The sequence below is a fragment of the Schistocerca cancellata genome, chromosome 2, assembly GCF_023864275.1.
Source record: "Schistocerca cancellata isolate TAMUIC-IGC-003103 chromosome 2, iqSchCanc2.1, whole genome shotgun sequence".
In the NCBI taxonomy this organism is placed as follows: Eukaryota; Metazoa; Arthropoda; class Insecta; order Orthoptera; family Acrididae; genus Schistocerca; species Schistocerca cancellata.
In genome coordinates, this window is record NC_064627.1 from 203500444 (window position 1) to 203516388 (window position 15945).

The following is a 15945-nucleotide window of genomic DNA, read 5'->3' on the forward strand; positions in this document are numbered from 1 at the left end:
CTTAAGCTTCATAACTAAGGTGATTCTAAGTTAGTGATAGGTGTTTGTGAGGCACTGCAATCTCTGTGTATACATTTGCCTGACAGATGTGCTGTTCACAGAATTAGTGGCGGAAAGACTTGTAGTTTCACATGTCTGACGCTGCTGCTATAGTCCCAGCGGTGGGAGCTTATGTGTAGGTTTTAGAAATGACAGATGTTTCCATGCATTGTGTAATGCATCTTTAATACAGAGCATTTATTTGCAGGACTGTATTCTTCTTCTTCATATGTTTAAGCATTAATACTCGCTTCCATTCTTCATGCAGTGAGCTGTGAATGCACTCCTCAGCTGAATGAGTGCATGTAATACAGCTTTAAAGACTCCCTGTGTCAGGCATCAGCATTTCCTCATGGTCCTTCCACACTGACAGCTCAACAAGCAGTGATATCTCAGCCTCTTGTGGTGGTAACACCAAAGTAAGCCAATTATGCTGTAGGTACATAATAAATGAAACAAATTTAAATAAATTTATACAAATTTAAAACAATTTTGCAAAATTTACACAAATTTAAATAAATTATATTCCAATTGAATGACATCATGAGCAGGCTCTAGTGGAGGCAACACCATACTAACTCCCCTCAGCTGCAGAAGTAAGCTCTCAGAGCAAAATTCCCTCCAAAATTCGAAATTCTTGCAAATTTTCCAAGAGGACGACGCATGATTACGCAAAAAGTCGGAAAGGGGACTTGTAGAAGCACATAATTCAATTTCCCGCAAAAAATTCGAACTTCCCACCAGGGGTGGGTGGCACGGGGTTGTGGCACTTTCCTACCAATTCCGCCATCTTATATAACGGTACTCGCGTCATCAGTAGACGTCATGGCCGCCATCTTGGATGACGTCAGTGGGGCGGCACCAGTGGGGGTCTTGGATAACGGTACTCGCATCATCAGCTCACGTCACGGTCGCCATCTTTGACAATGGTACTCGTGTCATCAGCTGACGTCACGACCACCATCTTGCATGACGTCACTGGGGCTAAACTGGCCGCCATCATGGATAACGGTACTCGCGTCATCAGCCGACGTCACGTGACATTACTGCCGCCATCTTGGATCATGTCAGTGGGGCCACACCCCCCCTTGTTATACTACTACTGGCAACATTCATCCACTATGCGTTTTTCATGAAAAAGTAGCATATAGGTCTAATACTGTATCAGATGCCAGTTGAAGATACGCTGTACTACACTTTAGTGGAGCGTGTGGGTGCCGGTGGACACCTGATGGCAGGTGTGAGGCACTGCTGTGCCCGCCATAGGGCTGCTGATAATATATCGATACATCGATATTTTGCTGTAAGTGTCTGAGAATATCGGAGATATGCTTTTTACCGATATATCGATAGCAAAAAGACAATATCGAATGCCGATATTTTGATTTTATATCTTTTCGTAGTTTACGTTAAATATTTGAAATTGTAATAGAACATAATTGTAGTTTCACTGTGTGAAGGACTCTTACTACTTTTTGAGCTTTCACCAGTCCAGGCTTTCTCTTTGACTGTGCAAAGCAAATACGAGCACAAATGTGTGACACAAGGAAGACGTCCGATTGTACTGGGTGGGGGAGGGAGGGGGGAGGGTTGGCTGTGTGAATGGAATAAGACGTTTTCCGATGTGAAGAAATAGCACACCATTTACGTTAAAAAAATTAACGCAATTACTGTACTATTTCTGAACATCAACGTTCTTCAAAAACAATTGCTGAAACCGAAAAACAAAAATCTAAATGGCAAGAGTGATGGTTGCAGTGGGCGGAGACGTGTGATTGGAAAAGCTGATGTAATCGGTGCTCGGCGCTACCAACAAAAACTTCTCCGTTTAATTTCACCAGGCAGTTTTGAGACTAAAACTGCTAGGTCGATGGCGTGTGCAGAAAGGAAAAAACAGAGAAGTGGACATAAAGTGTTCAGGACAAATTCGATATGTGACGGAACCGAAAGACAGACGCATTGGACATCTTTTATTGTGGAACTTGCATGAAGTTACCATCACTGTCACTATCACCAAACGTAAATGTGCATCGTTTTCCTTTCAGTTCTTGCTCTAAGGGAGATAAGTGGGCAGCTAGCTTGTTCATGTACGGAATATCTGATAATAAATAAATACTTAAAAATACAGTTTTAACATCGGCAGTATATTTACAATGTGCAGGCGATATTTTTATAGCCCAGAACGTCGGTATCTTCTCCATCGATATATCCAAAACTTCGATAATTTTTCTCGATATATGGAACACTGACAATGATATTTTTTAAATATCGATGTTCTGGATTCCCGATATTTTAAAAATATTAGCAGTCGTAATCTGCCAACGGACTCTTGGCAGTGAATGAGAGTATAAACTCTTACGCAAACAAACTTTGAAACTGTTGAAACGTCCCAGCAGACAAATTTCTGTGGTTACGTGTGTCGCGTGAGCAGTGGCGGATACAGAAAAACCTCAAGGATGGGGCGCAAGAGATATCTTGAGCTACCTTTACTTTTACCGCAATAAAAAATAATCAAGTCACATGCAAAGTTTTATTTAAACTGAACATACACATTTACAAGACAATGCCAAGTTATCGCGTCAGTGGCAGCTTTCAACTGACTACGTGGCAGCGACTCTGTTTCGAGAACAAGCACTGCCAGAATGTTCGCTTCCAAACTTTTATGGAGTGTGAATAAATACCTGCTGTGAAAGAGACAAGCTAATATGTACCTTACGGCGAGTAATATAAGGGCGAGTTTCCAATGATGATGTCATCCGGCTATTTATGTGTGTGGAAATTTTACTGTCGATTCCGTTCCATTCTAGTACATTCAATAGGGAGCCTATACAGTAACAATGCGTTTTTAGAAATCTTCTCGGAAGTCACTATTACCAGAGATGTACGCATCAATAGTATTACGAATTAGGTATGGGAAATTATTGTTACTAGTAAAAATATTGTTAAGATACTTGTAACAATATTTTTGCTGAGAAATTACTATGAATTACTATTATCAGTACTTCGAAATCAACTAATCACTATAACTCTTGACTAATTTTCACATTTGCACTCGCTACAACTAGAAAGTTTTACTTATTCATTGCCGCGCTGGATAGCCGCGTGGTCCGACGCCTTCTCACAGTCCGTGCGGCTCCCTCCGTCGGAGGTTCGAGTACCTAGGGCATGGGTGTGTGTGTTGTCCATAGCGTAAGTTAGTTTAAGTTAGATTAAGTAGTGTGTAGGCTTAGGGACCGATGACCTCAGCAGTTTGGTCCCACAAGACCTCACCATAAATTTTCAAATTTTACTTATTCATCCTTCAGTCTTAATATTTCTGCTTCTGAATGTAAACTGTCTTCCTATTCGGTGAATAGTCCGTATTTGTAACGCTACGTATCGAAGGTTCTCCGTACAAGAGAACAGTAGAATACTCGCGACTTTTCTCGAACAAATTCGAGACAGAATAATGTATTGAGATCACTAGAACGGCGGCGACTTTTCTCGTAGGTATGTTAGCTACCTATGTGCCAGACAGAAACGTATAAAATACGATGACGCGGACGCGCCTACTACACAGGAAAGTACAACTACTCGATAACTCGATTCAGCCGAGTCAACTGACGAAAGAAACGAAGGAATAGCATGCGGGCTGAATGGCAGGGGCGGCGCAGGTGTTAACGCGGGTGTCCCCTTGGGGGTGGGTAGGGAGGGGGGGGGGCGCCCTGCGCTTGACAGACATAAGAAGGATAGTGCGAGCTTTTCCTGTTCAGAGTGAGGTAACAAAGGACTGGTGATTATTTGGCCGTGCTTGATATACTGTGTTGACGCGGGTGATAGGATTTTTTTTTAACAGCTAGCTTGCTGATCCACAGTGCACAGTTCATTTCCCAGCTGTGAATGGCTTCAGGTGGCAATTGGTAAAGCTCCTTGCACGCCCCTTGGCAGAGAGGGAGAGGGGGGGAGGGGATGCGGGGATGGGAGAGGGAGTTTAGCCTGACAGGAAGTGAAGTGTACTGTATCGGACACAAAGAGGTATGCACTCTGAACTCTACTGTACTGTACACCAAGCTTCATTCATCAGGCTAAGTGTCAATCAGAGGCACACTTCCTATAATTTTCCTAATTCAACGTATCTCAGAGAGGAAGTTGTGTTAAAACTGCGTAAATTTCTTAGTCTTATCTTCTTTAGTCCCTTATGGGGGCCGGCCGTGGTGGGCAAGCGGTTAAAGGCGCTACAGTCTGGAACCGCGCGGCCGCTACGGTCGCAGGTTCGAATCCTGCCTCGGGCATGGATGTGTGTGATGTCCTTAGGTTAGTTAGGTTTAAGTAGTTCTAAGTTCTAGGGGACTGATGACCTTAGAAGTTAAGTCCCATAGTGCTCAGAGCCATTTGAACCAACCCTTATGGGGTGAAGTCCGTGAGTTGTAAGCTCTGATACACCCAGCATCGTAGCTGTATCTGTGCATTTTTTTTTTCACCCAACAATCTTCTGACTGGTTTGATGCAACCCCCACGAATACCTCTCCTCTGTCAACTTCTTCATCTCAGAAGAGCAATGGCAACATAGGTCCTCAATTATTTGCTGGATGTATTCCAGTCTGTCTCCCTCTAAAGTTTATGCTCTCTACACCTCCCTCAAGTACCATGGAAGACATTCCCTGATTTCTCAATAGATGTCCTACCATCCTCTTCCTTTTCCTTGTCAATGTTTCCCATATACACTCCTGGAAATGGAAAAAAGAAAACATTGACACCGGTGTGTCAGACCCACCATACTTGCTCCGGACACTGCGAGAGGGCTGTACAAGCAATGATCACACGCACGGCACAGCGGACACCCCATTAACCGCGGTGTTGGCCGTCGAATGGCGCTAGCTGCGCAGCATTTGTGCACCGCCGCCGTCAGTGTCAGCCACTTTGCCATGGCATACGGAGCTCCATCGCAGTCTTTAACACTGGTAGCATGCCGCGACAGCGTGGACGTGAACCGTATGTGCAGTTGACGGACTTTGAGCGAGGGCGTATAGTGGGCATGCGGGAGGCCGGGTGGACGTACCGCCGAATTGCTCAACACGTGGGGCGTGAGGTCTCCACAGTACATCGATGTTGTCGCCAGTGGTCGGCGGAAGGTGCACGTGCCCGTCGACCTGGGACCGGACCGCAGCGTCGCACGGATGCACGCCAAGACCGTAGGATCCTACGCAGTGCCGTAGGGGACCGCACCGCCACATCCCAGCAAATTAGGGACACTGTTGCTCCTGGGGTATCGGCGAGGACCATTCGCAACCGTCTCCATGAAGCTGGGCTACGGTCCCGCACACCGTTAGGCCGTCTTCCGCTCACGCCCCAACATCGTGCAGCCCGCCTCCAGTGGTGTCGCGACAGGCGTGAATGGAGGGACGAATGGAGACGTGTCGTCTTCAGCGATGAGAGTCGCTTCTGCCTTGGTGCCAATGATGGTCGTATGCGTGTTTGGCGCCGTGCAGGTGAGCGCCACAATCAGGACTGCATACGACCGAGGCACACAGGGCCAACACCCGGCATCATGGTGTGGGGAGCGATCTCCTACACTGGCCGTACACCACTGGTGATCGTCGAGGGGACACTGAATAGTGCACGGTACATCCAAACCGTCATCGAACCCATCGTTCTACCATTCCTAGACCGGCAAGGGAACTTGCTGTTCCAACAGGACAATGCACGTCCGCATGTATCCCGTGCCACCCAACGTGCTCTAGAAGGTGTAAGTCAACTGCCATGGCCAGCAAGATCTCCGGATCTGTCCCCCATTGAGCATGTTTGGGACTGGATGAAGCGTCGTCTCACGCGGTCTGCACGTCCAGCACGAACGCTGGTCCAACTGAGGCGCCAGGTGGAAATGGCATGGCAAGCCGTTCCACAGGACTACATCCAGCATCTCTACGATCGTCTCCATGGGAGAATAGCAGCCTGCATTGCTGCGAAAGGTGGATATACACTGTACTAGTGCCGACATTGTGCATGCTCTGTTGCCTGTGTCTATGTGCCTGTGGTTCTGTCAGTGTGATCATGTGATGTATCTGACCCCAGGAATGTGTCAATAAAGTTTCCCCTTCCTGGGACAATGAATTCACGGTGTTCTTACTTCAATTTCCAGGAGTGTATTTATTTCATCTCCGATTTTGAGCAAAACCTCCTCATTCCTTACCCTATGAGTCCACTTACTGTCTGTAGCACCGCATCTCAAATGCTTCGATTCTCACCTGTTCTGGTTGTTCTTCTGTCGAAGTTTCACTATCATACAATGGTGTGCTCCAAACGTATATTCTCAAAATTTCTTCCTCAAATTTAGGCCTATGTTCTATTGGTCAGGAATGCCCTTTTTGACAGTTCTTTTGATGTGCTCCTTGCTCCGTCCATCACTGCTGCCTAGGTAGCAGAATTCCTTAGCTTCATCTACTTCGATACCATCAATCCTGATGTTAAGTCTCTCGCTGTTCACATTTCTGTTGCTTCTCATTGCTTTCGTCTTTCTTGGATTTAGTCTCAGTCCATATTCTGTAGTCACTGGACTGTTCATTCCATCCATCAGATCCTGTGAGAACAACGTCACTTTCACTTATGATAGCAATGTCATCAGCGAATCGTATCATTGATATCCCTCCACCTTGAATTTTAATTCCTCTCCTGAACGTTTCTTTTATTTCCATCGTGTCATCTTCGATGTACAGATTGAACAGTAGGGCCGAAAGACTACATCCCTGTCTTACACCCTTTTTAACCCGAGCACTTCTTTCTTGGTCGTCCGCTCTTACTATTCCCTCTTGGCTGTTATACATATCGTATATTACCCATCTCTCCCTATAGCTTAACCGTATTTTTCTTAGAATTTCGAAGGTCTTGCACCATTTTACATTGTCTAACGCTTTTTCCAGGTCGACAAATCCTATGAACGTGTCTTCATTTTTCTTTAGTCCCGTCTCCATTATCAACCGCAACGTCGGTGCGTAACACAAAGTATTTCTCCATCTCCTTCTCAAATTGAGACATACGTCTCTAAAACTAACTATCCAATAAACCAGAGGTGCGCCAGAAAAACCTGATTGGTTTTAAACGTTCATTCGCAAGACAGGCACCACGCGGTTCCGTAATACAGCGCACCATTGCAGGCAGTGTTCTCTGAAGTTTAGCTGTTGACACCACGTTGCGGCAGTAGAGGAATTTACAAAAACAGTGTATCACAACTGCACGAAGCACAAGTTTCGACCCAGGTTTGGCCGACGTGATGCCGCTAGCCGCAATACACTGATGCTACGGGTATAGAAATGGCGTCAAGATGGAACTGTGAAGGACAGTGAATCTGCAGGCAGTCTTCGTTCGGTACGTACACCGGAAAATGCGAACAGTGTACGGGACGTGACCTTGCACAGTCCTCAGCGGTCAGCACGGCAGCAAGCTATTGCTCTTGGAGTGGCGGATACCAGGGTTCGCCGTATCGTGAACAAAGATCTTCACTACCATGCGCACGAGCTCCTTGTTGTTCACTACCTTACTGAAAGTGGCAAGATGACGAGATTTCAATTTTGTAAAGAGCTCTTGGAACTTCTGCTAGTTGTAGAGACCATTGTGAACACTATATGTAGAGTAAAGGGTACCATTGCTGTCAGCTGCAGCGGAACATTACGCGGTATCAGTGGCGACGAGTGTACCGGATCGGGATTCGAAGCCGGGATCTCCTGCTGACTAGGCTGGTGCGTTAACCGCTGCGCCATCCGGAACACAGCGTCATCGTAACTGCGTAGACTACCGCAGCACTCCTCACGACTGCATTCCCATTCAGCGTCACCTATCCACTGTCCATGTCCATTGAGTCCATACTACTACTCTGTGGTTCCCACAGCAGATGGGACGTATTTGTGCATCCGCACTGAAGAAGGTGGTTACACTTCCCAGCTAGGCGTATCATATATAATTCAGTTAATCATTTAAAGAGCGAACAATGCCAGAACCTTGGCAACGTTCAGATCAGAATAAACAGTTAATCTGGTGCCCATCCAAATGTATTACAGAGCCTCGCTAGAAGCCTACTGGTGGAACAGCCCATGAATGTGTAGGGAAAGCGGCAATTATTTCAAATTAAGCGCGCAAAGAAATTTTACGTAAGGGAGCTACTGCATAAATCACTACACGGTTAGCATTACGCTCTCACACAAGACAACACGCTGCAAGAAGTATCTTAAAACACCAGGAAGGCACAGTAATCCTTTCAAAACTTAAGAAAACAAGACGTACTCAGTCAAACGCAGGTGTTAAACACGGGTGAATGCCCCTCCCATAGAAGATTAGCACAACACGATGCCAAATAACAAGATCATACAGATGTTGATTAATTTTTTCAACGGGGTAAGCCCAGTACTCTTTGCCAAGTCAAACATTCCTAGAAAAATACTAGAGAAAATAGATGAATTCCTAATGGAACTTGCAATCTTTAATGCTGGCATAACAGCAACGAACACAGTGTAATGGTTCGCTTAGAACTTTAAAAGAGTCCAATAAATATTTCTTACAGAAGAGTCTAAAGGCGGCAGAGATGATAAACAGGCAGTGACAATTAGTTCGGGCTCCAGCGTGATTAAATAGAACTCGTGCAGACAATTGTAACGCACCGTCAGGATAGAAGCATGTTTACGAAGCTCATTAGCAAAGGAATAAACTACTTGCAAAATTTGGTTCAAATGGTTCAAATTGCTCTGAGCACTATGGGACTTAACTGCTGAGGTCATCAGTCCCCTAGAACTTAGAACTACTTAAACCTAACTAACCTAAGGACATCACACACACCCATGCCCGAGGCAGGAATCGAACCTACGACCGTAGCGGTCGCGCGGTTCCAGACAGTAGCGCCTAGAACCGCTCGGCCACTTCGGCCGGCTGCAAAATTTCTTCAAGACCTAAAGCATTAAGGATACACACCTTAAAACAGTGAAAAATTTACACGCGCACACAGGCTTTTACACGCTGGAGACGAATAACTAACAGCGAAGAAAGTTCTCAAAGGTACTCATCCGACTTAGTGCAGAAACGTCAAGGCGGGAATGAAAAAGTCAGCACCTCCGGCGTCCTGCACGCGTGTAATGGATCTGCACCCCAGTGGAATGTCTGACGGAAGAATTCCACGGAGAGACTAAAGGCCAATATCTGCCTGCCGGCCGGACAGTTTCGCCTAGTTCCGTTTACGTGGCCTTTGCTAACCGTCACCGAAGCACACCCCACGTGCTCGGGCTACACACACGGTAGCGAGCCTCACAATCCACAGATCTAGACCACGCGACCACAATACAGCAAACTGACCGGCTCCCCATTGCATTTTATGGCGGGAGAATCCCATGGATACTAACGAGTAATGTCTTACTGACGACCAGACGGTTTCACCTTGATCCGTTTACATTGCCTTTGCTGTCACCGAAGCACGATTCACCTGCTTGGATTACACTCATGGCAGTGAACTTCGGAATCCATAGAATGGGCGCACGCGACAACAACACAGACCGACCCAACACTTACTCTCTGCTATCGTTCCCCTCTCCCCACTCCAAGCACTCCAATTCCAAGTCGCTCCCCGCCATCTTCACAGACTATGCCTAGCGCGCGCTTCCTTTAGCCGAAGCAAACTATTTCCAGAGCGTGGCGGGAGGAATCGAAACGCGGTATGGCTCACGGTTCCCGATGTTCCAGGATGCCTACGCCTTACTTTAAGTCAGGCTCGTCCAAACTGTGCCCTGGGGCGCTAATGCCCGCGATCGCCCTCGGCCAGCGCCCCGGGCGAATTCGTATGTTCTCGCAGTGGCCGAGCCGTGTCGCTTAGCTGGCCGTGCAGACCACCCGCCGAGCCTCGTCATGCCGCTGTACGCAAATATTGCAATAGATAAAAATTTATTTTGCGACCACACATCGCTGTCCTTTCCAGCGGAACTGGGGGAAATCGAATCTAAAACCAATCTTTTCTGTTATGTTTTTATTTGAGTTTCAATGAATGAAACAATTAATTGTTAAAGTGATAAACGTGTTTTAAAAACAGGATTGTACAAAATTAATGGTATGTTCTTCTTTGGCGTGGTACGAGCAGGAAACAGGTGGGCAAAGTTTGTGCGCAACTTACAAATGATCGCTGAGAATTGGGAAAGCGGGGAAACCCTTTGCTGCTAGGAATCTCATCAAGGATTGCCTGGTCGACTCGGCGGCTTGTATTTGTCCACCAGACCTCACGGAAAAATTTGAAAAAATAGCTCTTTCGCTTCAAACTGTTGCTCACAGAATCGAAGATATGGTCTCAGATATGGAGCAGCAATTAATGGAGAGAGCGGCAAACTTCATTTCACTTTCTATCGCTCTTGACGAGTCCGCGGACGTTGCGGACATGTCTCAGCTCGTCATATACATTCGCGGCGTCGACGACAATCTGCGTGTCACAGAAGAATTCCTCGATCTTCTGCTATTAAAAGACACAACCACGGGTTTGAGTATTTTTCTAGCCGTGGAAAACGTGTTAGAGTCAATGGGTTTAAAATGGGAACGCCTGACCAGTGTAACAAGGGATGGAGCCCCTGCGCTACGAGGGATACGCACTGGATTTCTGAGTTACGTGAAGTCAAAAATGGCTGAAGTTGGCTGTTTCTTATTCGCGGCAGTCCATTGTCTGATACACCAGGAGGCACTTTGTGCGAAGATTGTCAACATAAAAAAATGTTATGGACACAGTTATTCGAACGCTTAATTATCTTCACTCGCATGGACTCACACATCGCCAATTTAAAGAATTTCCGGCTGAGATCAAAGCGGAATACCCGGACATCCTCTACCACGCCGAAGTAAGATGGCTGTGCGGAGGACAGGTGCTTCATCGGTTTTTCTCCTCGAGGGGTGAAATAAATACCTTTTGGGAAATGAAAGGACGTCCAGAAGAATTACTTTGTGATCCTAAGTAGGTGGCGAATTTGGCTTTTTTGAGCGACTCTGCTGGTCATTTAAACACTTTGAACATTTCACTCCAACGCGAAAATCACTATATCGTTGATTTAGTGCAGACGACTCAAGCTTTTTTTTAAAAAAAAATGGTGGGAAAAACAATTGCGTGAGGAGAATTGTGGACACTTGCTTGCACTAGATAGCGTTAAAGAAGATGTGGATTTTTCAGATTATGTTGCAATCATTTGCGAATTACAAGAACGGTTTGAAAACAGATTTTTGGAGATAAGTGAGCTTCAATCGGCCTTAGATATATTTGTTCACCCGTTTTCCCTTCGGCATAGGACGTCTCACATGTGCTTCAGCTAGAGCTGATTGACCTGCAGTGTGATATCCGCCTGAAGGACCGCTTTCTCTTGTGTAAGACTTTGGATGACTTTTACAGCTGTCTTCCACGAGAGAAATATCCTCTTTTGCACAAGCACGCGGCCTAAGTTATCTCAATGTTTGGTTCCACGTATATCTCTGAGCGCTTTTTCTCTCTTTTAAAGCTTGCTAAAACTAAGAACCGTCCATTACTTGGCGATAAAAATTTGACTATTTCTTTGAGGTTATCAGTCTCAGGGAATATTGTACCAAACATTGACAAAACCGTTTCCTCGAAAAGAAAAAAGTTTAAAATGTTAATTGTCTTCTACAATAATGTTGACTGTAAGAATTAAAGAGCTTTATAACCTTAATTCTATTTTTTAATAAGATTTCAAACTTGGTCAGTTAAAATTATTACGTACAAAACAGCAAACTAAGGATCCGATTTCTAAACTCTGATAAGAGATACAAAGAAATGTAGCACGAAGTACAACAAAAAATATTTACTTGTAACTGCTAACAGTAAGAATGAGACTCTATATCCCTTACATAAAGTTATTTCTAAAATAGAATATTTATGACTCTAGTTCATTTAAGAAACTGATATAATTTTCAGAAGATGCATATTGTGCATATGACGAGTGTGCATGTGTAGTACTAATAGAATGAGCCTCTGGGTGGGAAACAACTGAGATGTTCTTCGATTCTTGTTTTGGATATTGTTGTCTAAAGCTTTGGGTAGTAATTGTGACACACGAACACTAGTTGTTACCTGAACGGTAAATGGTTTGCTTGATTTACCGCTCATCGGCCTCTTTTACAGAGGTGCGCTTCCTCTGTTATTTTGTTTGCGTTGACTCTTGACTGTGGGATAGTCCACTGCAGAGCAGTGTTGTGCGGTCTCACTCGCTCCGCAGCTCTCTCTCTCTCTCTCTCTCTCTCTCTCTCTCTCTCCCCTATGGCGACACTAGCGACACACGGTCGCGGACGGGGCGCTGAACTACACTGCCTGGCGCGCGCGGGGCGCAATTCTTGGATGAGCCTGCTTTAAATTGTACCATAAATTGCTTTTCTCTGCTGTGTACCTGGTACAACAGTCTTTTAGCCATTCTGTGGAAGCTTGGTGGCAAAAGCACTGCGAAAGCCAGTCAGTTGGTGGGCATGGTATGTTGACATGGTGCTTGCAGCAACGAAGTTGCTTCTTTATTCTGAGACTGGCCAGGGTGCACACTGCATTCCTGGAGGCACCGCAGAAAGGTGTTGCCTTGTCATACCGAGTCAGGTAATTAGTGTACCTTCAGGCCATGGAATTGTTGTGCTGTACATGATTCGGAGCGTTACCACATCACTACTGACTTATACATCAACTCACCAAATTAATTGAAAGTAAGAGCAGTACGGTAGTGCCTGGTGGGGAGGGGGGGGGCACTCTGGGTGACGAGGGGACTTGACCACCCAGCAGCTGCTATGAGTTTGGGCCTTCACTATGTCAGTGTCATCTCCTGGAACTGATCCCTCTCCTTGGGCGATACTGTAATAGGATGACCGGAGCGGGTGACGTGGTCGGGGTTGTAGGACATGGCTGGGTAGAAGAAGGTGGCTATTTTTGGCAATCTTCCCCTTTATTGTTCGTTCTCCCAATACATTTTCCGGTAGCTCAGCCCCACCGCTCGTGCCGTGGTGGAGACCTGCTGATGCAGGCAGCCCAGGGAACGCGACGCCACGCTCGGTCAGTGGCTGCGCAGGTGGTAGGAGGTTAGCAGCACAAGGCCCAGCCCAGCACGCCTCCTGCAGATGCTGCAGCTTGTGACGACGCCGGGAGTCGCCGGTGCAGCAGCGGGCAACGCCTTCTGCCGGCCGGTCCTCGGGGACAGTGACACTGATGACGACGACGTGACAGTGACCGAACGCCCAATCGGTCGAAACAAATGCCGATGCCCACCTCTGATGCCCTTAAATAGTGCAGACCACTGCTGAATCCGCCAGTTATGCGGCGGCGTGTTTATTCGAATGTTCTCGATGAGTTGGCTAACGCAACAGCGCCACACGCAGCCCGCACCTGCATAATTCTGCTAATCCTGCATTCTGGCTGTTGATGGCTGCCGTGCACGTACAAACATACTGACGCTCTTTGCAAAACTGTGTCACCTGCATAACACGCCGGCGAGCCTTCGTCCGCCGTCTGCCACGAGGCTGGCGCATCTTGCACTGAAACACACTAACTCACAATTTCGCACCATACTTCCTAAAAGTAACCCCTTGTCCTCTACAATACCACTGAGGAGGCTTCTTCTTGGTCCACTGCGGCATTAGCAGATTCCTGCCCAAGGGGCTGTGTGTCAGCCCATGGTCAGTGCAACTGCATATCTCACCCCTCTGGTGCGGGAGCTGTGGCTTCTCACCACATTCGTACGGAACTTCTCACTGAGAGGCCGGCTTTCCCTGCCAACGTTCCGGCCACCAGCAGCCCTGCCGATACTGTCAGTCTGTCACGCAGCTTGCCATACTGGGTCGCTGATGGCTAAGATGGACAGTGGTGTCAGCAATACTTGGTGCACGTTACCGCCACAAACAGGGTAGCTGCTGACAACGCCACATATGTAGTGAGCGGCCACTTGCCGAGAGGGGCATGGCCGCTGCACCGTGTCTTCCATTTGCAGGTACATGAGTCATCACAAAGAACTTTCCTTGTTACTACTGTTTCACTGAAGCCTCCACTGGCCAGCATCCTCGCCTCGACCTCGACCCACCGTCCATTCCAGTGCACAAGAAGACCAAAACCCATAGGTCAACTTTACCTTCTTTAAAATCATCTTTAAATTGTACTCAACAGTTTCGATATGTTGTGTGAAAGATCTTTTTGGTGGTATTAGAAGCTAATTATAAATAACACTTTATCCTGCTGTGACTGATTACGACATAACACCGTCAGCTGGCGTAGAATATTACTAGAATGAATCTCTCCAATTTCATGTGTGATTTTAGAGCGCTCCGTATAATGCTTTCTGGAATGGTGACATTTGTACGAACTTAAAACCAGAGAAGAGTCTGCGGATCAAAAAGTGTGTACACGTTCGTAGCGTTTTTGTTTCGCATGTTGCTATTCCGATTGTCATTTTTTATTTGTAGTTTATTGTTCCTATTAGAGTTTACATATTATCAAAAAAAAATGGTTCAAATGGCTCTGAGCACTATGGGACTCAACTGCTGTGGTCATAAGTCCCCTAGAACTTAGAATTACTTAAAACGAACTAACCTAAGGACATCACACACATCCAAGCCCGAGGCAGGATTCGAACCTGCGACCGTAGCGGTCGTGCGGTTCCAGACTGTAGCGCCTTTAACCGCTCGGCCACTCCGGCCGGCTTTACATATTATCATTATGTCATTTTAAGATAGTGACTAGAGCTGTGTACGCTAGTAAATGGAGTGCCAAGTGGGGAAATCTGGCAATTTCCGACATATTCTTCCGTTTGACTTCAGTACAGGGGTGACAGCAGCGGAAGCAGCCGAAAAGATTTACACCGTGTATGGTGATAATGCCATTCGACAGAGCAAAGCAATAAAATGGTTTTCTCGTTTTAAGGAAGATCGTTTTCAAATTAATGACTCTCCACGTTCAGGAGGACCTTCCGGGTTTGACGAACATTGTTTAAACGCATTAAGGCACAATTGGCTACGTCGCTGTTCTCGAGAACCGGCAAATGTCATGAAACATGACCATATCACCATCGTGCGACGTTTGCTTGCAGTGGGGAAGGTTCAAAAATCGGGTGTAGGGGTACCGCATGCTCCAAGCCAAAATCAGAAAAATCAGTGGATGGTCATATAAACATCTCTGCTTGCTCGTCATCAGTTGGTTCGTGAACAACACCGACCATTCCTATCCTGTATCGTTAGTGGTGACGAGAAATGGTGTTTTGTGCTAGCAAAACGAAAAGAAAGGAATGGTTGTGTCCAAGCAAAGCAGCATCTCCCCGTACGAATGCCTGCGCGGCCACAAAATAATGTTATGTATCTGGTAGAACAGCGATGTTGTGATGTACTACGAATTGGTTCCCGGAGGTGTGACCATCACTGCTGTCACCTATTGCCGACAACTGATACGTCTTACAGACCCAACACAATAACAAAGACCAGGAAGACTGCGTGAAATGGTGTTACTCCACGATAACGGCCGCCCGCATTCTGCTAGAGCGACGGGTCTTGGGTTGGGAAGTCACTCCGCACCCAGCTTATTCGCTTGGTCTTGCGCCCTCAGATTTTCACCTTTTCTGCTCTCTATCGAATAACCTCCAAGGAACTTATAATGCGTTCCGAACATGGCTCGACGAGTTCTTCGCCTGAAAACCACATGATTTCTACATTCGGAGGACAGGAAAGTTATCCCATCGTTGGCAGACTGTTGTAGACAGTGAAGGTGAATACTTTATTGATGACTCAAGTCTATTATATGTATCTGTTGTGTTCATGGTACTTACTAAAACGCTGCGAACTTATTCAGCAGCCCAATAATTTTTTTATATTGTCCTTTTAGTAGTAACCTTTTAACATTTCCAGTATTTTTTCCCCTAAATCTAATTTTAGCATTTTTTTCTTTTTTACATTTTC

The 15945-nt window shown here is 46.2% G+C and overlaps 1 protein-coding gene across 1 annotated transcript in view; it reads left to right on the forward strand.

The window, feature by feature from the left end:
* LOC126144504 (UDP-glycosyltransferase UGT5-like) overlaps window positions 1–15945 on the forward strand; it is a 142869-nt gene that overhangs the window by 41964 nt on the left and 84960 nt on the right. The gene's annotated exons all lie outside the window — the stretch shown is intronic.